Source organism: Anthonomus grandis, chromosome 14, assembly GCF_022605725.1.
Source record: "Anthonomus grandis grandis chromosome 14, icAntGran1.3, whole genome shotgun sequence".
NCBI lineage: Eukaryota > Metazoa > Arthropoda > Insecta > Coleoptera > Curculionidae > Anthonomus > Anthonomus grandis.
In genome coordinates, this window is record NC_065559.1 from 3,092,956 (window position 1) to 3,120,580 (window position 27,625).

General features: G+C 28.4%; 1 protein-coding gene across 2 annotated transcripts in view; it reads right to left on the reverse strand.

The window, feature by feature from the left end:
• Positions 1 to 27,625, reverse strand: part of LOC126744345 (uncharacterized) — a 562,211-nt gene that overhangs the window by 391,328 nt on the left and 143,258 nt on the right. The window lies entirely within an intron of this gene.

Genomic DNA, 27,625 nt, shown 5'->3' on the forward strand with positions numbered 1-27,625 from the left:
TAAGGCCGGGAGCTCATTGCATTGAGATAAGGTGGGAAATTTCTTTAAAAAAATATATAAGTAAGTAAAAAATATATAAGTAATGGGATTATTTTTTTAAGACTTTTGCCAGCGTAAACAATTAAGATAAATTTACAAAAAATTACGCATTATTTTGTAGCCGGCTTTATTATCTGCAAACAAATTTAATGGTAAGGCAGGTAATAAGGCCGCGGCCTTGTTACAAGTCTGGCATCCATTTTCTTTTTGAGGTTAGATGTAACAAAAAAAGAGTAAATAAAACGAAACAACTATGTTAAGTTAATCTATATACCAACACAATTTGGAAAATATAATGCAAACAATACTCTAATCAAACTACCAAAAAATGTTACTCACCTTTTGCAGGTATTTTTTACAACACGGGCACGAAAACACTTCCAAATTTTTAAACACGTGCATGTAGGTAAATGGAGGAATGTATACTAGCTCGCAAAACGCCAACTGTTTTGTGTTAGATCTGTCTACACCTAGATGGTGCCACTAGGACCACAGAATATTAAGGTATCCGTTGGGATAACTTTGGCTTTATTACCTGCCCGGCCTTATTACCCAACAGTACCTTATAGTTTTCTACGATTGTACATGTTAAGCCATTTTGATTTACGTAAAAACGGTGAAATGTGTTCGTGTCTACGGACGCCATAAATTAAACGTAAACATGAATTTCGTACTTTTTGAATCCTTCTAGATTCAAAACTATCAAGACAAGGCCCATAAATAACAACACAGTGATTGAAATGGCTTAGCACTAACGAATCACATAGCAATAATTTAATATCTTTTTGTAAAAAATGACGACTAGAATAAATAAGACGGAGAGTTGAATAAGCTTTTTTCAATTTTGAAGTTATATGTTCCCGAAACCGCAAATCACTATCTATTTCCAATCCCAAACTCTTGGCATGTTTTACACAAGGTATATTCACATTGTCAATTTTAAGACTTAGGCGCTCCCGGGCAACGTATTTTGACACTTCATTGCCAAAAATAATAAAATTTGATTTGGCAGGATTAATTTTTAAATTATGATCAGCGGAAGTTTGACAAACTCTCTGAAGGTCAAGGTTTATATTCTCGTTAGCAATGTCGACTTCACTTATATTAAAAGAATAGTAGAGCTGAGTATCATCAGCGTAAAGATGGTAATTGCAAAACTGAAGACTGTCAATAAAATTACAAGTATAAATTGTATAAAGGAGAGGATCCAATATGCTTCCTTGTGGTACCCCAGCAATAACTTGAAGACAGTCAGAAAGCCTGTCCCGATACAGAACCTGCTGTGATCTATTTGCAAGGTATGATCTAATAAGCCGTGCAGATGACATACTAAAACCAATGTAATGCAAAATTGATATGAGAATATGATGATTTACCATATCAAAAGCCTTACTATAGTCCAATAGGATTAAAGCACTTGTTTTCCCGTCATCAACCGACTTAATCGGATCATCTGTAACAGCTGCCATTGCGGAGGAGCAGCCAAATCCTGGGCGAAAACCAGATTGCTTTGAAGGAATGATATTAAACTCACCAATAAATGCTCTCACTTGACCTTCAAGTACCTTTTCGAAGATCTTCGACAGGGCCGGAAGAATGCTTATAGAACGCAAATGATTAAATTCAGTTGGTTCAGTAACTTTAGGTAAGGGAATTACATATGCATGCTTCCAACGCTGTGGAAAATAGCCAATTTCAATGCAGACATTAATAATATGCGTAATGTAAGGAATAATACGAGGGCAACAAAGTTGAATTAGGTGGGCATTTATTTGATCAGACCCAAAAGCTTTGCTTTTAATGTCAAATATAATTTTAGTGACTTCTGCCTCTACTACCGGTTCAAAAGTTAATATTGTAACGAAATTCGGGAACACACTTTTATTGTCAACGTCAAAAACACTAACCTAACTCGCTTTGACTGTCGTTTAATTGTTTCCAAGGTAAAAACTGACTAAACAATTAAAACTGAATGATTTGTCACGAAGCGCGTCCTTTTTAAAACCCGATGGAACAGTTTCGAAATATTTAGAATTATCTTCATTGTTTTTGCCCAAAGAGACCAATAATTTTATGAGAATACTGACAGTCAAAGCAAGCAAGTATACAAATTCTAGAAAATTAGAACTACAGGGATTTACAATAATATAACCTAAATTGGGGCCAAAATAGGGCTCTCAAACAAGATGAACTACCTAAAAACTAAACACTATAGATGAAAATAATAAACCAAACGTAAGTAGAACTCTAAAGAAACCCTACGAATCAACTTTAACTACAGAATACTAATAAAATTGTACAAAAACTAGCAGAATAATTAACGTGTTTACATTTTCATAATAATATATTTGTTATACCTTCCTTAATGTGAGTACTATAAAAGTGAATTAGATCATTATTTAACGGATGAGTAACCTGTGTTGGATTAGCAAAAAACGAATTTATATTGTTTAGGTTTTCAGTTAAATGTTTAGGAATTTTATTATTATTCTTTGATCTTGTTAAATTAAGTTTCTGCAGCTCTGCCCATTTTTCCTTCACAGTTGAAATGAAAAATTTATCCCTCAAATAAGCCCTCTTCTCAGCTCTTATAGTCCATGTTGTATAATTTCTCAATTCTTTGTAATAAGAAAAATGTGCTGGTAATTTTGATTTTTTATAACGTCTTAAGGCAGTGTTACGTAGGTTCTGTAGGAGTTTAATATTTTCAGTTATCTATGGCGCATAATTTTGTTTATTGCTAGTTTTAAAGGTTTTTATGGGAGCATGAATATCAAAAAGGTTTAAAATAAGAGAATTCAGATATTCTAACTTATCATCCACGTTTGGCATATATAAAGTTTCATCCCAAGGACATATAGACAAATCACGAGTAAAATCATTTAAATTAATATTCATTAAAGGTCTATACTTAATAGTTCTCGACATGCTTCTTTTGGAGTATTTATTTCTAAATAGGTGGCAAAGTGATCAGCAATCTGAACTGTACTAACGCCAGAAGATTTAACAATTTTTGAATTACAAAATATAAGATCAATTAGAGATGCAGAGCGGTTAGTAATTCTAGTAGGTTCGTTTATAACTTGCGTTAATTCAAACACTTCTGCAATATTTTCTAGCTTTTTTGTATTATTAGAAGCCTGAAGCAAATTAATATTAAAGTCTCCAAAACATATAATATTTTCGTATTGAGAATAGAGGTTTGACATGCTGTATTCAAAAAAGTCCAAGAAATCACCAATGTTACCATTTGGAGGTCTGTATATTATTCCAAGTAGATACACTATGTTCTACTGTTAAATTCAACAAACACAAAATCGCCGGAATTCAGAATTTTATATTTTATGAGTTCTCCAACATACAGGGCAACGCCACCACCACTACGATTATCCGTTCGATCATGTGAGATAAAAGTAAACTTGCCAATACCTATGATGTTTTTATCAAAATTTTGTGCAAGCCACGTTTCAGTCAAACCAACTATATGAAATTCCGTGTTTTGAATAAAATCTTTAAAATCAGTAAAATTTGCCACTAGGGATCCAATATTTAAATGACAAATATTAAATGCCATTAATTAAAAAAAGTCATTAATAGTAAAATAAACAAAAATGAATTGACATATAACAAACAGTGTTCAAAATAAAACTACTTACACAAAAATACTAATAAAATAATTTAGGACTACCTATCTAAGCCTTTCCTTGACAAGACGTAGAGTTTGTTCTTCAGGACTGCCTAGTATTTCTTGAAACTACCGTCACGGGAAATGATAATGTTTTACTCTTAATTTCAAGTCCCCTGTTCCTTTCTTTGTGCCTCTCGTTTACTACCTCTTTTGAATTTACCTCCTTTCTAGAGGTTTGTTAAGGTATTATCTTCAGTGATGCTACGTCACTTACAGAAATTGTAGAAGAGGTTTTCGTCTGCCTTTCAGGTGTTGCAGGAGCACTGTTGTTAGGAAATAACTGTTTTTTATTTATAAAGAAGTCAGTGAACGTTTCCCCGGTAGCTTCTTTCAGTTCAGTTATACTAAAAGTGTTTTCGTTCACTAGTAATTTATTTTCCAATATTTTTGCCTCGAAGTTCTTACTTTTGGCTATTTTGAAGTATTTATAGAGGATTTTTTGATCTTGCTGCTGCTCAACTGTAAGATCGTTAGATATAGTAACAACGGTACCCTTTAGTTTGCTAAGGTTTTAAAAAATTTGTTTCTTTACAGAAAATCTAAGGAATCTTACAATTACAGGACGGGTTCGTCCCTCAGTTATGGTTCCAATTCTGTATATATTATCTATGTCTTGTGAGCTGATGTTCACAAGTAAGACCTTTTTAAATGTTTCCAAAACAAGCTTTTCCAATGAGCTCCCTGCCTTCTCCTTAAGTCCAAATATTACAATCTGATTTATCTTTCCTGCTTCTTCACAACGTCTCAACCTTGCCTTGCAATTCAAATTTTCAGCAATTTTACCTTCCGACTCCTGTAGTCTTACACAGTATTCCCCCAGGTCCCTCTTTATCCCATGAATATCGGCCTTAATGTCAGTATTTTGTTATTTTACTTCTAACAATAAATCAAAAATGTGCTGATTGCTAATAGACATCTTCGCGTAAGTGAAATAATATTCAAGCCCTGATATAGTAGGCCTCTCTGCGACTGTTATCAACGACCTTGCTGTATTAGTAAAGGACACGCTCCGGGACTTTTGAATAATGGTGCGAGCAAAATTTGTTTTATTGCAATTTACGTACATAAGAAGTATCCAACACTTACAGTTTTTGGCACAAAATGATCCAAGTACACTAGGAACACTTGTTACTTAAAAAAATTGTTATTAATTAAACTAAAAACAACGAAATATTATCATTTATCAGAGAGCGAATATATAACAATGTTTATTATTTGAGACCTACTATGGTATCAATTTATATCAAAAGACTCACTCAATTGCATTTAGAAGTCATTGTTGTATTCCTTGAAGTAGACTTATGAAAGAACTCAACTGCATGGAAGAAATTATTTTTTTGAGACAGTCAGTTGTTGGTAAAATAAGAAGAAGTAGAAAAAGAATATGAATCATACTTTGAAACCCACTAAAGTATAAGAATTTCCTGCTTTCCTACTTCGTGAGAGTTAAATTAGTAATAGAAGTTGGTGAAGTTGCTTCGTGTGGAGTCAATAAAGCTTAACTGTCTGGAAATTAAAGATTTCTTCCAGGCAGTTGAATTTTTTTTTTAAATCTGCTTCAAGAATGACTTCTATTACCTGTGAGTAGTGCTATTTTTTTATTTAAATAGTATCACGAATGAGTGTCAAAGATTCTTCTTTTTCTTTTTTTTTAACTACATACAAGCTCTAATTAAGATCATTTGTTCTGTGTAGATAAACCAGATAGAATTTCTTATTTCTTCCAGGCAGTTGAAACCAGTTATCACTTTGATTGTTTCTTACGATCAAAGGGAAAAAGGAGAATGAGCAAGAAAAGAAAAAGAAATAAAAGAAGAGGAACTAAATCATTTTCTACATGATATAGGTCTCTGGAAATCAGAACTGAAAGCATTAGTACAGGTTTACATATGATACAAACAGGATCAAGAATATCAAGTACTCAACTGTCCGGAAGATGTGTTATTAAATTACATATTAAATATATATTTTCTGCAAAAATATTGTTTTTTATCAATAAAACCCTTACCCCCCCCACCCACCCCAATCATTTGACCAGTAAGAAATTCTTTTGAAAAATCACCGTTTTTGTATTAAATATTTATTAATATACATACATATAATTATATCAAATTTAAATGACCAAACTGTGTTGTTAGATTAGATATTAACGATGAAATTAGCTGTTACTCATACGTATTATTTTGAAAAACAATGATTTTTGAAAACGATTTTTCACTGGTAAGTTGCGTGGGGTGGGTGGGGGGGTAAGGGTAGAGTTAATGAAAAATGTTTTTTTTGCAGAAAATAATTGCCTAAGAAAAAAGTGCTTTTGAGGAAAATTATAATTATATTAGGTTTTCGATGATTAAGGTTTTCGAGGAAAATATGAAAATACCCTATTTTATTGCTCAAAATGCGAGCACACGATGTTTAGTATTTTTAGTTATATGGTGTCATAAGCACAAATTGACTTATTGCACTCGTTAGAGTGTAGATTTTTTAGTCAATTTTTTCTTAAAAATGTAAAAAAAAAATTGTCTCATATTGGTTTACTCGTAATAACCCATCCTATATGTTGACTGTCTTCAAAAATTGCACAGCTCATTTATGCCCTAAGAGCTTTTAGTCCTGAAAATTTGAAATCGTTGTGAGGTTCTGAAATTGAGTTATTGCGTCCGATAGGAACTAGAATATGCATTTAAAAGACGAGCACACGATGTTTAGTAATTTTAGTTATATGGTGACGTAAGCACAAATTGACTTATCGCTTTGTAATTTCCCTAAAATGTGTTTTGGAATTTTATATATATAATCGATTCCACTAGTGCTGACATTGGAAGTAACATCACCAGCTTTTGTTACTGACTCATATTTTACAGCATATATCGGACCCAGTAGACTCTGATTTATTTATATTAAAGGTATTCAAGACTTGCTCTGGTAAAACTTCAGCGAACTCAAATAAAAGTATACTAAGGGCAAAATAATTGGCACATTTATTGTGGATAATATTGTATTTGTTCCACCATAATTCTGAGTTAAATTATTTAGATTTATATATTATTTTATTTATATTACATATATAAAAGTGTTTTATCCCTTAATGGCATCATTAACAAATTGGAAATCCCTTCACCGTAGTCCAAGGGATTTAAATCTGGAGTTCGAGGTAGCTAAAGGACTAGCTTTTCTGGTACTACTGTTGAATAAATTATACCCTACTTACAACCAAACACCTATATATGAACTCTAAAGGATTTCCTCTAAAAGCGACTTTATATACTTGCATTATTAGGAATTTCTCATCAATGCCTGTTGAGCAATTGATCCAACCTTGAAAGCCATCAAAGCATATAGAATGTCCTTCAAATTCGGGTTCAAATTAGCTATGCCTTAACAGTAGTCCAAAGAATTTTAATCAATGGAGTCAATTAAGCTTAACTGTATGGAAATTAAAAATTTCTTCCAGGCAGTCCAATTAAAAAAAGATCTGCTTCAAGAATGACTTCTATTACCTTTGAATAAGTGGTATTTTTTTTATTTAAATAATATCACGAATGGGTGTCAAAGATTCTTCTTTTTTAACTACATACAAGCTGTAATTAAGATCATTTGTTCTGTGTGGATAAACCATATAGAATTTCTTATTTCTTCCAGGCAGTTGATACCAGTTATCACTTTGATTGTTTTCTACGATTTTCTTGGTAAAAGAAGAAGAAAAAGGAGAATGAGCAAGAAAAGAAAAATGAATAAAAGAAGGAGGAAAAGGAGAGGAACTAAATCATTTTCTACATGACATAGATCTCTGGAAATCAAAACTGAAAGCATTAGTACAGGATTACATATGATACAAACAGGATCAAGAATATCAAGTACTCAACTGTCTGGAAGATTGTTGTGTAACTGTCTGGAAGATATTTATGAAGATTGTGTATGTATATTTTCTGCAAAAATATTGTTTTTCATCAATAAAACCCTTAGTGCGCTCGAGACCAGACGACTGAAGTAAAACTTCTTTATTTCATACTTTGATTATGAGCGTAAGAGAGAAAGAAAAATGTGACACTACACCTCAAATATGTGATAAAATGACTCCGATATCACATATATGCCACTGTGTAGGAAACGATAATTATCAAGAATTTACTTAACAATAATAAGTAAAAAATTATGATTATTGCAAACGTCTCTTTGCAAACGTTTATGCAATGATAGGACCCTGTTTCTTACCCATTTACTTCCTTTTTTCTCCTACAACTGATGAGAATAAATCAGACCATACCTAAATAAAAATATCAAAATTAAAAACACCAGTAATAAATATCCTAACTAATAAAACTCCAATTCTCTGATAAAGCTAGTAAACTGTTTCATTATTAATATTAACGCTAATATCTCTCATTAAGCGAAAGCAACGTTACAAATTAAGCCAAATATGAGATCCAGCTCGGTAATGCAAATAAACTTGTTTAAATAGATACAAATACCGAACAAACATAGTAAGCTTTCCCCGGATTAGTAAATACAATACTTGAATCAACAGGAACAAAAGCTACGAGCTACCCGTGGCCTTTGCTACTTTATCGCAAATTTCAACAATTAATTACGGAAGTTGAGCGTCCTCTGTCGCCTGCATACCGTTGTAAACACTGCCACCTTTGTTCCGCTAATACAGTTAAATGTGTCGATGAATTAGTATCACCTCGATAGCGTGTCTAATTAATTATTTCCCAACAACGTTTCGGAAAATGACGTGTGAAGCTAATCCGGATTTGTTTCTGACGTTTTCACGGATACAGTCGTAAATTTGTTGGGCGTTTGAATTATGTAAGAAGTTCCTTTTAAGGTCGACCAGCCCCTGTTTTATTTCATCCATTGATTTCAGTTTATTACCTAAGAGCTCTAATTACTTGAGTGTCATCTGTTGCATTGTTTCCACTTGAAAGTGCATAATCAGCTTTTACTACTGGTTCAACCGTTTATGGTTATTATTTGTCTCAGTTTTCTAGGTAATGTTTCCTTCTCTATTCTTTCCATGTAATATCCAATATTATCCAGAGCTCGTCATATTAAAATAGAAAGTAGTTTTGTCCAGGCAGTTGAGTAGACCAAGTGAGGCAAGCAAGAATCAGTAACGTAAGTAATGGAAAATTCCTTGTGCTTTGATGGGTTTAAAAGTGACTTAACATTTCCAGAATAATTGACCGTAACTGGAGCTTTAATTGCCTGAAAAAAAATTAAATAAGGCAGCCTGGAAGAAATAAAATTATTTCTTCCAGGCAGTTGAGTTGTTTAAAAAGTCTGCTTTAAAAAGTACAAAAATGAATTTTCTGTCTACTGAATCTTCTATTATAATGAGTGAATACCAAAGCTTATTCTTCTTCCTCCTCTTCTTGGTCCTCTTCTTCTTTTGCCTCTTCTTCTACTAATGAATATCAAGACGAGAATATTCAGCCTTGCAAACTAGAAGATGCATAAAATAGGTGCAAATAATTTACATCTTTGGACACCTCGATCTCCATATTTAAATCCTTTGGACTACTTTGAACTAAGAAGTTGTATTTGAATCAAAGTTATAAATTATTTGAAATGCCTGGAAATTCTATATAAATTATCTATACAGAACAAATGACTTTAATTCTCCAATAATGATCATTTTGTTACTTACCATTGTTGGGTAAATTCACGATAGATGACAGGATGTTTGCAATTTTTGCTCTTACCTGGAAAAAAATTGAATGTTAATGATTTTTTTAATAATTTTTACAAATTATTCACTATACATGGTGTACAAGAATATTTGGACACCATCTAGAAAAAATTAAGAAAATTTGGAATATTCAACTTTGGTTATTATAGTCGTAACTATAGGTCAACTACTAAAGAAGATATGAGCAAATTTTGAGTAGTGGCTTCTTTGAGAGGAACTTTCCGTCTAATATCTAAAATATCTTCAATAGTATTGGATTTAGAGCTTTATTACTTATTATCAATATTCTGCAGTACCTCATTTTCAACCAAATAAAGTTAATTTTGTGACTCTAGCTTGAGTAGACCAAAAGTTATCAACCAAAAACTCGGAGCTTCACCTAGTAAGGGCTTACTGACGTGAAGCAAAATTCAAACAGTCACAACTTCTGAACTATTCATTTTATTGGAAAAAATTTAGAAGATTCTTACAGGCAATTACCCATTCTTTAACTTTTGTTATTAAACTCATGACAGTAGATTAGCTACCAAAGAAGATATAAGCAAATTTTGAGTCGTGGCTTCTTTGAGAGGAACATTCTGTGTAATATCTTAAATATCTTCAATAGTATTGGATTTAGAGCTTTACTACTTATTATCAATATTTTGCAGTATATCATTTTCAATCAAATAAAGTCAATTTTGTGAGTCTAACTTGAGTAGACCAAAAGTTATCAACCAAAAACTCGGAGCTTCACCTAGTAAGGGTTTACTGACGTGAAGCAAATTTCAAATGGCCACAACTTCTGAACTATTAATTTTATTGAAAAAAATTAAGAAGATTCTTATAGGCAATCACTTATTCTTTAACTTTGATTATTACACTCATGACAGTAAATTAACTACCAAAGAAGATATAAGCAAATTTCGAGTCGTGGCTTCTTTGAGAGGAACTTTCCGTCTAATATCTAAAATATCTTCAATAGTATTGGATTTAGAGCTTTATTACTTATTACTAATATTTTGTAGTATATCATTTACAACCAAATAAAGTTAATTTTGCGAGTCTAGCTTCAGTAGCCCAAAAGTTATCAACCAAAAACTCGGCGCTTCACCTAGTAAGGGCTTACTGACATAAAGCAAATTTCAAATGACCACAACTTCTGAACTATTAATTTTATTGAAAAAAATTAAGAAGATTCTTATAGGCAATCACTTATTCTTTAACTTTGATTATTACACTCATGACAGTAGATTAGCTACCAAAAAAGATATAAGCAAATTTCGAGTCGTGGCTTCTTTGAGAGGGACATTCTGTGTAATATCTTAAATATCTTCAATAGTATTGGATTTAGAGCTTTACTATTTATTATCAATATTTTGCAGTACATCATTTTTAATCAAATAAAGTCAATTTTGTGAGTCTAACTTGAGTAGACCAAAAGTTATCAAGCAAAAACTCCGGGCTTCATCTAGTAAGGGCTTACCGACGTGAAGCAAATTTCAAATGACCACAACTTTTGAACTATTGATTTTATTGGAACAAATTAAAGAGATACTTTTTGAAAATCACCTATTATTCAACTCTGGTTATGAAACTCATGACTGTAGATCAAATACCAAAGAAGATATACGGAATTTTCCACTCAAGACTTCCTTGAAAGGAACATTCTCTGTAACATCTGAAATATCTCCAATAGTATTGAATTAAGAGCTTTAATTAGTATTATCAATATTTTAGAATATATCATTGTTAATTAAATAAAATTTATTTGATGACTCTAGCTTTAGTAGATCAGAAGTTATCAACCAAAAACTCAGAGCTTGACCCAGTAAAGGTTTGCTGACGTGAAGCAAATTTCAAATAGCCATAACTTCTAAAGGAATAATCCTATTTGAAAAAAATAAAAAGCCTCTTCTTAAACATCACTCACACTATAACTTTGATTCCTACACTCAAAACTGTAAATTAATTATTAAAGAAGATACAAGCAATTTTTGAATAATTCTGTGGAAAACACAGTGAATCTGTACCCATCTTTGTCTTACACATTATTTTTTCATAATTTCACCTTTGAACACTACGTAAGCATGTTCATTAAAAAGCTTAAACACGAGATGCGTTAATGGCAAAAATAATAGACTAGACAAGGATAGGATATCGAAGCCTTTTTTTTAAATCAAAATAAAAAGTACGACGTGGCTTCATTTTTACAAAATGAGGTTATGGCAAAAATAGCGTGTTAGAGAGAGAGAGATAGAAAAATTAGTGTTTGTATTCCAGAAACCAAAGTCTTTTCTTCTAATTGCAAATGAGATCTGTACCCATCCTTGTCTTACACAGTATTTCTCCATAAATTTACCTTTGAATACCACGTTTATTATATTGATTAAAAAATGTAGACACAAGACGCGTTAATGACAAAAATAATGTAGTAGACAAGGATAGGAAATCAAAGATTTTTTAAATGACCTTTAAATTACAATGTGGCTTGATTTTTACAAAATGAGGTTATGGCAAAAATAGCGTATTAGAGAGAGATGGAAAAATCAGTGTTTGTATTCCAGAAACCAAAGTCTTTTCTTCTAATTGCAAATAAGATCTGTACCCATCCTTGTCTTACACAATATTTCTCCATAAGTTTACCAGTGAACACCACGTTTATTATATTAATTAAAAAATTTAGATGCAAGATGCGTTAATGGCAAAAATAATGCACTAGACGAGGATAGAAAATCGAAGCCTTGTTTGAAGTTGATTTTTAAGATTCTTGAAGTACGAAGCACCTACATTTTTACAAAGTAAGGTTATGGCCAAAGTAGTGTATAAGACAGAGACGGAAAATCAATGTTCGTGTTCCAAAAATGTAGCCCTTCTTTTTCTACTAATTAGGAATAAAATCTAGACCCATCCTTGTCTTACACATTATTTCTTTATATCAAGTGAATATATTCATTAAAAAAATAATTTATTTTATTCTATTTTTAAATTCATTAAATATTGAATCGCACTAAACAAATATATACTTATAAACATTAATTACTATACCCATCTCTGTTCTACACTTTATATCCTGCATAGGTTCGTCTTTATCTAACTCATTACAGGAAACAGACAAAAGGGTTGAGAGTGCAGAGCATGGTTTATTAATAACTTAAAAAAAAATTAAATGTGTTAGACAAAGATGGCATTATTGAACGTCTATTTTAAATTTAGCCTTAAATCGTGAGTTCATTCACTTTCTCAACCTTGGTATATGTCTATCTTTATCATACGCACTACTTTCTTTATATGGTTGCCTCTGTCTTACTTATCAAACGAAAGAAGGCGTCAAGGAAAAAGCTTTTAGAAAAAACATAATGGGGATAAATATATATCCGTCTTTGTCTTACACATTATTTTCTACATAAATATAATGAGTTATAACAAAGACAAAAATATCCAGATATCATCAATATTTTTTCAAATTCTCAGCCCTAGGATATACCTATCTTTGTCTTACGCAGTATTTGCTTCATGGGTTTATCTCTGTCTTGCTCATGCATCACGTTTGAATCAAAGCGTTTAGAATAATATAATATGTCAGACAGAGATAGAAATATCTACTTTTTTTTATTTAGCTCTGGATTTTTTCTTTAATTCCGTTTTTAATAATAATAATAATAATAATAATAATAATAATAATAATAATAATAATAATAAAGTCCTTGCGTGAATAAGCATACGTGATGATAAAGCAAAAATATTATATTGACAGAGATGGAAATATCGACAAAATCATATATCAGACAGAGAAAGCAATATTATTTTTTTTAAATTTAACCTTGTTTTTTATTTCTATTTTTAGGACTTTTAGAGACATAATAATAATAATAATAATAATAATATTTTTTATGCAAGTCGAATTAAATACATATGTAGAAAAAATCCATCTTTGTCTTCCACAACATATATCTACCAGTTTATCCTTGTCTAAGTCCCTATGCAAGGGAAAGCCGTTGTGTTATTATAAAAAAAAAATCATTAAATTAATATTTTTTAAATATTAATAGGATAAAAATAATTTATCGGACAGAGAGGGAAATATCGATGTTTCGTGTTTAAGAAATCATCATCGACTTTCCTTAAGTTCACCCCTGTACTTTTTTTCACTAAACAAAATAACATACTATACCCATCTTTGTCTCACACATCGTTCCTCCATAAGTTTATCCTTGCTTAGACACCAATGAAAAAATATTTTTTTTTATTATAAAAAAGCAGAGTTTAATGTATGACAAAAAATGTGTTAGACAGAGATGGAAATACACATATCAAGGCTTTTATTTACACAATAGAAAACAAACAAAAAAAATCAGGGCCCTATTACCCTGGATTTTTCCATATAATTTAACCTAGGAAAAAAATGTAAAAGCACTTTTCCTATCGCAAACACCACTTTACCCTAAACAAACCCTATTAAATTACCCCCCGCTATAGCAATATGTAATTCACAGCCATGACAAGATATAATTATTACCAAACCTAACGTCAATATTAATGGTAACATCATACCGATGACCTGGATAAACTAATAATCTCACATCGGCCTAATATTATATTATTTTCCGAGGAAACAACGCTTGTTGACATAACCGCTTGACATTTAAGGGACGATACTCCAAGACAAAACGGAAATTCCTCCCTCGCCGTCCCCCTTTTCCTCCCTTCATTAATTAATGACAAGAAACTCGCCCTTGGGGAGAAAACGACCGGCTCCAGGAGACGTTTCCTTCACTTGTTTAGATCCTGTAGAAAAATTAATCAACTTTTAGCCAACGTGGCGAAATAAGAAGAAAAGCCTTAATAAATGAACTTTTGTTGGTCTATTATTTATGACCTAAGTAAATTCAATTGTATAACTTTAACTGTGTTGATGTAAATGAAGATTTTCACCTCAGTGAATTCTTAGGGAAGTTTTGGATCCAGAATTCTTGTAAGTCGACTCTTAGCAAAGATGTGAGCAGAACAACACGAAGTTCTATGAAAGAATCTGATGGTTCACTTATTTCTAGGTATTGGCTATCATCACTGTTCACTGCAGCTCAAAACAACTCACTTCTACTCATACCAAAACAGATTCTAAGGTTTTTTAACCATAAGTTACGTCTTCTACCCACACTTCATTTTCCTAGTACATTTCCTGGCAAAATGGTCTGCAATAAGTGATGGGAATCCCTTATGTTCACTAGTAATTCCTATACTAAAGCCAGTTTAGTATAGACATAGTATAGAGAAGAATGGCGATATTCTGGAAGTGATTGCTGACTATTTTTTAGAGGCAAATGAAGCAGACATTAGGAGAGATGAAGTTTTGGAAACGTACTGGATTTTTGGACTTCTGTCTAGTTGCTTTGTCATAGAGCTGTAGAGAAAGAGAAAGCTCATATGAAGCTCCATAAGCTGAAGAAGTATTACTGACAAAAATGGCATTATATCGTTGCCATTGGACATCCTTTTCTAAATCTCGATACTCGATTTTATTTCAGAATTTTAGAATAATTTTTAAAAATATTCCAGCCATTTTTCTACTATTCCTGGCATTTGGAATATTTGCCAAAAAGTCTTGTGGTTTTCACGGTAGTTTTTTAAAGTCTTCCAGGCATATGACATTATTTTTGATTATTGTCCATTATATTTGGAATAATTTTTCAAATATTCCTGGCTTTTAAAATATTTATTAATTTTATTCAACATTTTTAAATTAAAAAAAAATATTCCGGGTCGTGAATCTTTAAAATATCCCTGACATTTGGAATATTCGGTAATTTTATATAAGGCTTATAAAATAATTATTTAAGATATTCAAGGTAATTTAATAATTTTTGATTTTATTTCAGGCTTTTCAATTTAATTTTCTTAAATTCTAGACATTTGAAATTTGAATTAACGAGAGAATAATTGGCAAATTACAAAAATGCCTTTAAAGGCATGGAATAAAATCAAGAATTACCTCATATTCATCAATGATTATTTTAATAATTTTTCTTTATTCATGGCAATTCTGTGTTTCTCCAGAGTACAATTATTAATTTTTTTTAATTTCCTTGGAATTGGACATCGTTTTTCTAAATCTGCATACTCTTAATTTTATTTTGGAATTTTAGAATATTTTAAGAAATTATTCCAGGCATTTGAAATTGATTTTTTAATATACTTCAGGCATTTAAGAATCATTTTTTTAAATTATTTCAGGAATCTGAAGTACTTTTTTTTAAATATTTCTGGAATTTGGAATAATTGTAAAATTTGATCAAGGTTTTCAGATTTTAAGAAAAGATCATTCAAACATTATTCCAGGCAGTAATTTTTTTTAATATTTTGGAATTTTAGAATATTTTAAGAAATTATTCCATGCATTTGAAATTGATTTTTTAATATACTCCAGGCATTTTTGAATAATTTTTTTAAATTATTTCAGGTATCTGAAGTACTTTTTTTTAAATATTTCTGGAATTTGGAATAATTGTAAAATTTAATCAAGGTTTTCAGATTTTAAGAAAAGATCATTCAAACATTATTCCAGGCAGTAATTTTTTTAAATATTTTGGAATTTTAGAATATTTTAAGAAATTATTCCAGGCATTTGAAATTGATTTTTTAATATACTCCAGGCATTTTTGAATAATTTTTTTAAATTATTTCAGGTATCTGAAGTACTTTTTTTTTAATATTCCTGGAATTTGGAATAATTGTAAAATTTAAACAAGTTTTTCAGATTTCAAAAAAAAAATCTTTCAGGCAGTAAATTTTAAAAATATTTCTTGTATTTGTAATATTCGTTAATTTTACTTAAGGCTTTTAAAGTATTTATTTAACATATTCAAGTTATTTGATATAATTTTTGAATATATTCCAAACTTTTCGAAATAATTTTTTAAAATTATTGCAGGCACTTGAAGTAAATAATTTTTTTTTAATATTCGTGGCATTTGAAATATTTGTTAATTTTATTTAAGACTTTTAGTAAGTAACTGTTTAAAATACTCATGGTATTTGAAATTATTTTTCAATTTATTTAACCAAAGAATAAACAATATTCCAAATGCCTGGAAAATTGAAAAACTCCCTCATAAAATAAAAAATTATGTCATATTATTCAATAATTATTTTATTAGTCTGATTTATGAATAAATTTCAGGCTGTCATAGTAATTTTAAATATTTATTCATCAGTGATTATTTCAAATATTTTTTTTTTGTTCCATTTATTCTAAATAATTTTATTTCATTTATTCAGGCTTTTATAGCAATTTTGTATGTTTCTCCGGAATTGAACATCGTTCTTCTAAATCTGGATACTACTAATTTTATTCTGGAATTTTAAAATATTTAAAAAAATATTCCAGGCATTTGAAATATTGGTTAATATATGTTAAAATTCATTCAAGCTTCTAGAGCTTTTAATTTTTTTAATCTTCCAGGCATTTTAAATTATTTTTTATTATACTCCAGGCATTTTACAATAATTTTTTAAAATTATTCCAGGTGTCTAAAGTACCTTTTTTTTAATATTCATCAAATTTGGAATAATTATTAATTTTAATCAAGGTTTTCAAAAAAAAAATCAGGCATAATTTCCAGACTTTTAGAACAATTAAAAAAATATATATTCCAGGCAGTACATTTTTAAAATATTCCTGGCATTTGGAATATTCGTTAATTTTTTTTTAAGGTTTTCAAAGTATTTATTAAGCAAATTCAAGTTGATTAAAATAATTTTTGATTTTATTACAGACTTTTGAAATATTTGTTTTAATTGCAGGCATTTAAAATTTGAATAAACCAAAGCATAAAAAATATTTCAAATGCCTGGAAATTTAGAAAATAAATCCAAAAACGAGGAATAAAATAAAAAATGATTTAAATATTTAATTTTATTTCTATGCTTTTGGAATAGTTTTTTTATTATTCCTAAAATTTGAATGGACTGAAGGGTAAACATGATTTCAAATTCCTAAAATAGTTAAAAAATGCCTGCAAAAGCGCGCTATAATAAAATACATCCAAGGACATCCCTATTTTAAATCTCGATGTTTTATAGTTTATTTCAGAATTGAAACATTTTTGAAAATATTCCACGCATTTAAAGACTGTTCCTGGCATTTTAAATATTCGTTAAAATTCAATATGGCTTTAAGAGTACTTAGTACATATTTGAAATTATCCTGAATTATTCTTCAACATATCGGCATAAGTTTTTTTTTAAAATATTCCAGGTTTTAATTACCTGTAATTTTTGTACTATTTCTGAAATTTGAAATATTTGTAAATTTTAATTAGGGTTTGCAGATTTTAAGAAAAAATATTTCAGACTTTTAGAATAATTAAAGGAAATATGCCAGGCAGTAAATTCTTAAAAGACTCCTGGCCTTTGGAATTTATTGTTAATTTTATTTACGGCTTTCAAAGTTTTTATTTAAAATATTTAAGGTAATTGAAATAATTTTTGATTTTATTTCAGACTTTTCAATTTTAGTTTTTTAAATTCTAGGCATTTGAAATTTGAATGAGCCAATTAATAAACAATATTCCAAATGCCTGAAAAATTTTAAAAATGCCTCTAAAAGCGCGGAATAAAATTAAAAATTTATCCCATATTAATCAATGATTATTTTATTAGTTTCATTTTATTTATTAAGGCTTTCATAATAATTTTGTAAATTTTTTGATTAGTAAATATTTCAAATTTTTTTTTTAATATTTCGTGCTTTTAAAATATTTTGATTTTATTTATACAGGCTTTCATAGTAATTCACTGATTAATTTGATGTCGTTGACATCGGAGATCGTTTTTCTAAATCTTAATATTCTTGATCCAGATATTTAAAATGTTTTTAAAATAAAAATATTTCAGGCATTTGAAATATTAAGAAATCGTTATCATTCAATAAGGATTACATAGCAATTTTGTATGTTTCTCCAGAATACAATTATTGATTTTTTTTTATGTCCTTGGAATTGAACATCGTTCTTCTAAATCTGGATACTCCTAATTTTATTCTGGAATTTTAAATTATTAAAAAAATTATTCCAAGCATTTGGAATATTGGTTAATATTCGTTAAAATTCATTAAAGCTTCTAGAGCTTTTAATTTTTTAAAATCTTCCAGGCATTTAATTTTTTAAAATTATTCCAGGTGTCTAAAATACCTTTTTTTTAATATTCATCAAATTTGGAATAATTATTAATTTTAATCAAGGTTTTCAAAAAAAAAAAAATCAGGCATAATTTCCAGACTTTTAGAACAATTAAAATAAATATATTCCAGGCAGTAAATTTTTTAAATATTTCTGACATTTGGAATATTCGTTAATTTTACTTAAGGTTTTCAAAATATTTATTGAACAAATTCAAGGTAATTGAAAAATTTTTTTAATTTTATTCCAGACTTTTGAAATATCTTTTTTTTTTGGTTCCAGGCATTGAGGCATTTGAGGTACTTTTTTTAAATATTCCTGGAATTTTAAGTATTTGTTAATTTCAATCATGGTTTTCAAATTTCAAGAAACAATCTTTCAGGCATTATGAGGCATAATTTTCAGACTTTAAGAATAATTTAAAAAATATATTCCAGGCAGTACAATTTAAAATATTGCTGGCATTTGGAATATTTGTTATAATTTGCTAAGCTTTTTACGGTAGTTTTTTAAAATCCTTCGGGCATTTGACACTGTTTTTGATTATACTCCATTAAACTTGGAATATTTTTTTTAAATGCTCCTGGCATTTGGAATATTTGTTTATTTTATTCAGTCTTCTCAGATTTAAAAAAAAAATATTTCAGGCCTTAAATTTTTGGAATATTCGTTAATTTTATATAAGGCTTATAAAGTAATTATTAAGGATATTCAAGGTAATTTAACGATTTTATTTCAGACTTTTCAATTTTTTTTAAAATTCTTGGCATTTGAAATTTAAATTAACGAGAGAATAAATCATATTTTAGATGTCTGGAAAATTACAAAAATGCCTTTAAAGACATGGAATAAAATCAAGAATTATCTCATATTAATCAATGATTATTTTAATAATTTTTCTTTATTCATGGCAAATCTGTGTGTTTCTCCAGAGTATAATTATTGATTTTTTTTATGTCCTTGGAATTGGACATCGTTCTTCTAAATTTGGATACTCTTGATTTTATTTTGGAATTTTAGAATATTTTAAGAAATTATTTCAGGCATTTGAAATTGATTTTTTTAAATTATTTCGGGTATCTGAAGTACTTTTTTTTTATTATTCCTGGAATTTGGAATAATTGTTAAATTTAATCAAGGTCTTCAGATTTCAAGAAAAAATCTTTCAGGCATAATTTGCGGACTTTAAGAATAATCAAAAAAATATTCCAGGCAGTCAATTTTAAAAGTATTTTTGGTATTTGTAAAATTCGTTAATTTTACCTAAGTATTTATTTAACATATTCAAGGTAATTGAAATAATTTTTGACTATTCTCCAAATTTTTCGAAATAATTTGTTAAAATTATTGCAGGCACTTGAAGTAAATAATTTGCTTAATATATGTGGCATTTGAAATATCTGTTAACTTTATTCAAGGTTTTATTAAGGATTTGTTTAAAAAAATTTTCAGGCATTTGAAATATTTTTTCATTTTATTTAACCATAGAATAAACAATATTTCAAATGCCTGGAAAATTGAAAAACTGCCTCATAAAATGAAAAATTATGTAATATTAATCAATAATTATTTTATTAGTTTGATTTCATTTATTCAGGCTTTTATAGCAATTTTGTACATTTCTCCAGAGTACTATTATTGCTTTTTCATGTCCTTGGAATTGAACATCGTTCTTCTAAATCTGGATACTCCTAATTTTATTCTGGAATTTTAAAATATTTAAAAAAATATTCCAGGCATTTGAAATATTGGTTAATATTCGTTAAAATTCATTAAAGCTTCTAGAGCTTTTAATTTTTTAAATCTTCCAGGCATTTAAAATTATTTTTTATTATACTCTAAAAAATATACTCTAAAATTATTCCAGTAAATGTTTTAAATATTCCTGGCATTTGGAATATTCGTTAATTTTATTTAAGGTTTTCAAAGTATTTATTGAACAAATTCAAGGTAATTGAAACATTTTTTTGATTTTATTCTAGACTTTTATAATATCTTTTTTTAATTCCAGGCATTTTAAATATAAATGAACTAAAGACTTTTTTTAAATTACTCCAGGTATTTGAGGTACTTTTTTTAAATATTCCTGAAATTTTAAGTATTTGTTAATTTCAATCATGGTTTTCAAATTTCAAGAAACAATCTTTCAGGCATTATGAGGCTTAATTTTCAGACTTTAAGAATAATTTAAAAAATATATTCCAGGCAGTACAATTTAAAATATTGCTGGCATTTGGAATATTTGTTATAATTTGCTAAGCTTTTTACGGTAGTTTTTTAAAATCCTTCGGGCATTTGACACTGTTTTTGATTATACTCCATTAAACTTGGAATATTTTTTTTAAATGCTCCTGGCATTTGGAATATTTGTTTATTTTATTCAACCTTCTCAGATTTAAAAAAAAAATATTTCAGGCCTTAAATTTTTGGAATATTCGTTAATTTTATATAAGGCTTATAAAGTAATTATTAAGGATATTCAAGGTAATTTAACGATTTTATTTCAGACTTTTCAATTTTTTTTTTTAATTCTTGGCATTTGAAATTTAAATTAACGAGAGAATAAATCATATTTTAGATGTCTGGAAAATTACAAAAATGCCTTTAAAGACATGGAATAAAATCAAGAATTATCTCATATTAATCAATGATTATTTTAATAATTTTTCTTTATTCATGGCAAATCTGTGTGTTTCTCCAGAGTACAATTATTGATTTTTTTTATGTCCTTGGAATTGGACATCGTTCTTCTAAATCTGGATACTCTTGATTTTATTTTGGAATTTTAGAATATTTTAAGAAATTATTTCAGGCATTTGAAATTGATTTTTTTAAATTATTTCGGGTATCTGAAGTACTTTTTTTTTAATATTCCTGGAATTTGGAATAATTGTTAAATTTAATCAAGGTCTTCAGATTTCAAGAAAAAATCTTTCAGTCATAATTTGCGGACTTTAAGAGAATAATCAAAAAAATATTCCAGGCAGTCAATTTTAAAAATATTTTTGGTATTTGTAAGATTCGTTAATTTTACTTAAGTATTTATTTAACATATTCAAGGTAATTGAAATAATTTTTGACTATTCTCCAAATTTTTCGAAATAATTTATTAAAATTATTGCAGGCACCTGAAGTAAATAATTTTTTTAATATTCGTGGCATTTGAAATATTCGTTAATTTTATTTAAGACTTTTAAAGTCACTGTTCAAAATACTCATGGTATTTGAAATATTTTTTTATTTTATTTAACCAAAGAATAAACAATATTCCAAATGCCTGGAAAATTGAAAAACTCCCTCATAAAATTAAAAATTATGTCATATTAATCAATGATTATTTTATTAGTTTGATTTAATTTTATTCAGGCTGTCATAATAATTTTAAATATTTCTTGATCAATGATTATTTCAAATATTTTTTTAAATATTCCATACATTCCAAATAATTTAATTTCATTTATTCAGGCTTTCATAGCAATTTTGTATGTTTCTCCAGAATACAATTATTGATTTTTTTTTATGTTCTTGGAATTGAACATCGTTCTTCTAAATCTGGATACTTCTAATTTTATTCTGGAATTTTAAAATATTTTAAAAAATATTTCGGGCATTTGAAATATTGGTTATTATTCATTAAAATTCATTAAAGCTTCAAGAGCTTTTAATTTTTTTAAATCTTCCAGGCATTTAAAATTATGTTTTATTATACTCTAAAAAATATACTTTAAAATTATTCCAGGTGTTTAAAGTACCTTTTTTTAATATTCATTAAATTTGGAATAATAATTAATTTTAATCAAGGTTTTCAAAAAAAAAATCAGGCATAATTTCCAGACTTTTAACAATTTAAAAAAAAATATTCCACGCAGTAAATTTTTTAAATATTCCTGGCATTTGGAATATTCATTAATTTTATTTAAGGTTTTCAAAGTATTTATTGAACAAATTCAAGGTAATTGAAACAATTTTTTATTTTATTCTAGACTTTTGAAATATCTTTTTTTAATTCCAGGCATTTGAAGTACTTTTTTAAAATATTCCTGGAATTTGGAATATTCGTTAATTTTATTTAAGGCTTTCAAAGTATTTATTTAACAAATTCAAGTTAATTGAAATAATTTTTGATTTTATTACAGACTTTTGAAATATTTTTTTTTAATTACAGGCATTTAAAATTTAAATAAACCAAAGCATAAACAATATTTCAAATGCCTGGAATTTTTAAAAATCCCTCGAAAAACGAAGAATAAAATAAAAAATGATCTGATTTAATTAGTTGATTTTATTTCATACTTTTGGAATACTTTTTTATTATTCCTAAAATTTTATTAGACTGAAGGGTAAACATATTTAAAAAATTCTTTCAAAAGCGAGCTATAATAAAAATTAAAAAAAAAATTGTATTAATCAATGATTATTTTAATATTCCATGTATTGCAAATAATTTTATTTATTCAGGCTCTCATAGTAATTTTGTATGTTTCACCAAAGCTTCTTTATTAATTAATTTGATGTCATTGGCATCGGGCATTCTTATTTTAAATCTTGATGTAATATATATATAATAATTTATTTCAAAATTTTGAAACATTTTTAAAATATTTCTGGCGTTTGGAATTTAATGTTAATTTTATTTGCGGCTTTATTTCAGTTTTTAACTAAAATATTCAAGGTAATTTTAAATTTAATAATTTTTGATTTTATTTCAGGCTTTTCAATTTAATTTTTTTAAATTCTAGGCATCTAAAATTTGAATTAATGAGAAAATAAATCGTATTTTAGATGCCTGGAAAATTACAAAAATGCCTTTAAAGACATGGAATAAATTCAAGAATGATCTCATATTCATCAATAAATAATTTAATATTTTGATTTTATTTATTCAGGCTTTCATAGCAATTTTGTATGTTTGTCTCGAGTGCAATTATTGATTTTCTTTTATGTTCTTGGAATTGGAATAATTTTTGAATTCATTCCAGACTTTCGATTTTTTTTTAATCCAGGCATTTGAAATTTAAATAAACTAAAAATTTTTCTAAAATTATTTCAAGTATTTGAAGTACGTTTTTTTAATATTCCTAAAATTTGGAATATTTGTTAATTTTATTCAAAGTTTTCAGATATCAAGAAAAAATGTTTCAGACATTATTAGGCATAATATCCAGGCTTAGAATAACAAAAAAAAATTTTCCGTGCAATAAATTTTTTAATTGTTCTAGGCATTTGGAATATTCGTTAATTTTATTTAAGGTTTTTAAAGTATTTATTGAACAAATTCATGGTAATTGAAATAATTTTTGAATTTATTCCAAACTTTTGAAATATCTTTTTTTAATTCTAGGCATTTGAAATTTGAATGTACTAAAGAATAAACAATATTTAAAATGTCTGGGAAATTTAAAAAAAAGCCTCTAAAAGCGTGGAATAAAATCAAGAATTATCTCATATTAATCAATGATTATTTTAATAATTTTTCTTTATTCATGGCAATTCTGTGTGTTTCTCCAGAGTACAATTATTAATTTTTTTTAATTTCCTTGGAATTGGACATCGTTCTTTTAAATGTGGATACTCTTGATTTTATTTTGGAATTTTAGAATATTTTAAGAAATTATTCCAGGCATTTAAAATTGATTTTTTAATATACTCCAGGCAATTTAGAATCATTTTTTTAAATTATTTCAGGTATTTCAAGTACTTTTTTTAATATTCCTGGAATTTGGAATAATTGTTAAATTTTATCAAGGTTTTCAGATTTTAAGAAAAGATCATTCAAACATTATTCCAGGCAGTAAATTTATTAAATATTTCTGGTATTTGGAATACTCGTTAAATATATTTAAGGCTTTCAAAGTAATTCTATAAAATATTCAAGGTGATTAAAATAATTTTTGATTTTATTCCAGACTTTTAAACCTTCTAAGAGGTAAACGGTTACTTAAGGTTTGATAATATTCCATTTAAGAGTGATTAAAGTCAATAGAATTTTATTTCAATACAAAGGAAAAAAAGTAAATTAAACTTTCTAAAACTCGTTAAAAATGGCAAAGTGAAAAATTAAATTAACAAAGGATCTTTTCGAGCGACTCTTACCTGGCAAACCGCTAAGAACTTAAAAATCTACTCATTTCGGAAATGTTTCATAACGTATTCGGTAATGAAATACGTGGGTTTCGCTATTCGTTTATTCCACGTACGCTTTAAGGCAATTATAATGGACTATTTTCAAACAATTTCAACAAACAAAAGTGAACGAAAAATAAACCTAAATTACTGTTCGAAAGTCCCGGGTTTTATTAATCCACTTAGTTAAAACGGGGCGCAATCAAAAATTAATTTCTGAACGGTCGTTTAGATTTACATTTTATGGTCTTGCATACCATCTGTTTCTGGATTTATGCCTTAATAAAGGCATGTTTTCCTTTTTTTTTTTTTGGGGGGAAACATCGAGTTTTTAATCAAGCCAACCCATTCAAAAAGGGAGCAAAAAATATGTAATTTTGACCCAAATTAGATTTTTTCCATTATTTTATAAAGAATCATTGATTGAGTCTCTTTTTTCAGGAATAATTTAAATATTATAAGTCATAGAGCCAACACAGCTATATTTTTTGAGTGCTCTAAACGTAAGTCTCTATTTTTACAAGCAGAGCAAATGCAATGGTACAAATAATCCTTTTGCAATTATGATAATTTAGACACCAGATTATAGGGAGCTTTTATAATCTTTCTATAAAGAAAATTCATTAATGATACAAAATTACTTATTCTTGTAATCATTTGTATATTTATACAGCCTGCCTATGTCATATTATATAAATAAATAGGCCCAGGTGTAACCATTGATTTTGCTAAAGCATCTGACGTGGTGAGTCATAAAATGATTTTGTGTGAAAGGTTTTTACAATAATTATTAAAGTAAGTGGATCTATAGAAGCAATATAGGGAGTCCCTCAGGGTATACTGTAATATTTATTAATAAATAAATCAGTGAAACATGAGAAGATATCAAAGGAAAATTGTTATAGAAATAATAGTGAAAAATGGTCTGTAAAGAATTGTGTAGAAACTGAGTACTTTTTAATTATTTAATTTTTAAAATATTTTTTTTTCTTTAGTTTTCTAAAATTTATTAAATTAAAAAAAATCTCTTTATATAGCAAATAATAATGATCCATTATGTATTTTGGTATATATAAAGGTAATGTAAAACAACAAAGAGGTATAACGTTTAAATTTATCCCGACGCTGCTGTCGCGCTCGTTGCGGTGCTATTTACTATTTTAATGAAGCGTTTCATTACATTATTTTCATATAAAATGCCGCTTTGCCTTTTATGTGACATTTCAGTCTAAAACCCCCGGTGTCCTGAATGGGCTTTTTAGGGCACCTACTTTTTCTTTTGCCCCCACTCGCTTATTATTTGAATGAAGATAAAAGAGTATTTTTTTGCAATGCCTCAAATGCCTAGATAATTACCTTTATGTCATTCACTCTTCCAGGCAATTGACATTAGTCAGAAAGAGATAAAAATTATCTCAACTGCTGGAACAATTGCCATTATGTCTCTCACTCTTTCAGGCAGTTGAAATTTGTTAAAAACAGACAAAAATATAGTCAGATGCCTAAACAAATTGCCAATATGTCTTTCACTTTTTCAGGCAATTGACATTAGTTAGAAAGAGTACAAAAATAACCTCAACTGCCGGGACAATTGCTTTTAATTTGCCATTATGTCTCCCACTCTTCCAGGCAGTTGAAATTTATTAAAAAGAGCCCAAAATGTCCTCAAATGCTTTGACAAATTGCCATTATGCCTCTCACTCTTTCAGGAAATCGACATTGATTAAAAAGAGATAAAAATTATCTCAACTGCCTGAACAATTGCCATTATACCTCTCACTCTTTCAGATAGTTGAAATTAGTTAAAAACAGACAAAACTATAGTCAGATGCCTAAACAAATTCCCACTATGTCTTTCACTCTTTCAGGCAATTAACATTAGTTAGAAAGAGACAAAAATAACCTCAACTGCCGGGACAATTGCTTTTAAATTACCATTATGTCTCTCACTCTTCCAGGCAGTTGATATTTGTTAAAAAGAGCCCAAAATATCCTCAGATGCCTGGACAAATTGCCATTATACCTCTCACTCTTTCAGATAGTTGAAATTAGTTAAAAACAGACAAAAATATCGTCAGATACCTAAAGAAATTGCCATTATGTCTTTCACTTTTTCAGTCAATTGACTTTAGTTAAAAAGAGACAAAGATAACCTCAACTGTCGGGACAATTGCTTTTAAATTGCCATTTTGTCTCTCACTCTTCCAGGCAGTTGACATTTTTTAAAAAGAGCCCAAAATGTCCTCAAATGCCTGGACAAATTGCCATTATACCTCTCACTCTTTCAGATAGTTGAAATTAGTTAAAAACAGACAAAAATATCGTCAGATGCCTAAACAAATTGCCATTATGTCTTTCATTTTTTCAGGCAATTGACTTTAGTTAGAAAGAGACAAAAATAACCTCAACTGCCGGGACAATTGCTTTTAAATTGCCATTTTGTCTCTCACTCTTTGAGGTAGTTAAAATTTTATAAAAAGAGCCCAAAATGTTCTCAAATGCCTGGACAAATTGCCATTATACCTCTCACTCTTTCATATAGTTGAAATTAGTTAAAAACAGACAAAAATATCGTCAGATGCCTAAACAAATTGCCATTATGTCTTTCACTTTTTCAGGCAATTGACATTAGTTAGAAAGAGACAAAGATAACCTCAACTGCCGGGACAATTGCTTTTAAATTACCATTATGTCTCTCACTCTTCCAGGCAGTTGATATTTGTTAAAAAGAGCCCAAAATGTCCTCAAATGCCTGGACAAATTGCCATTATGCCTCTCACTCTTTCAGATAGTTGAAATTAGTTTAAAAGAGACAAAAATATCGTCAGATGCCTAAGCAAATTGCCAATATGTCTTTCACTTTTTCACGCAATTGACATTAGTTAGAAAGAGACAAAGATAACCTCAACTGCCGGGACAATTGCT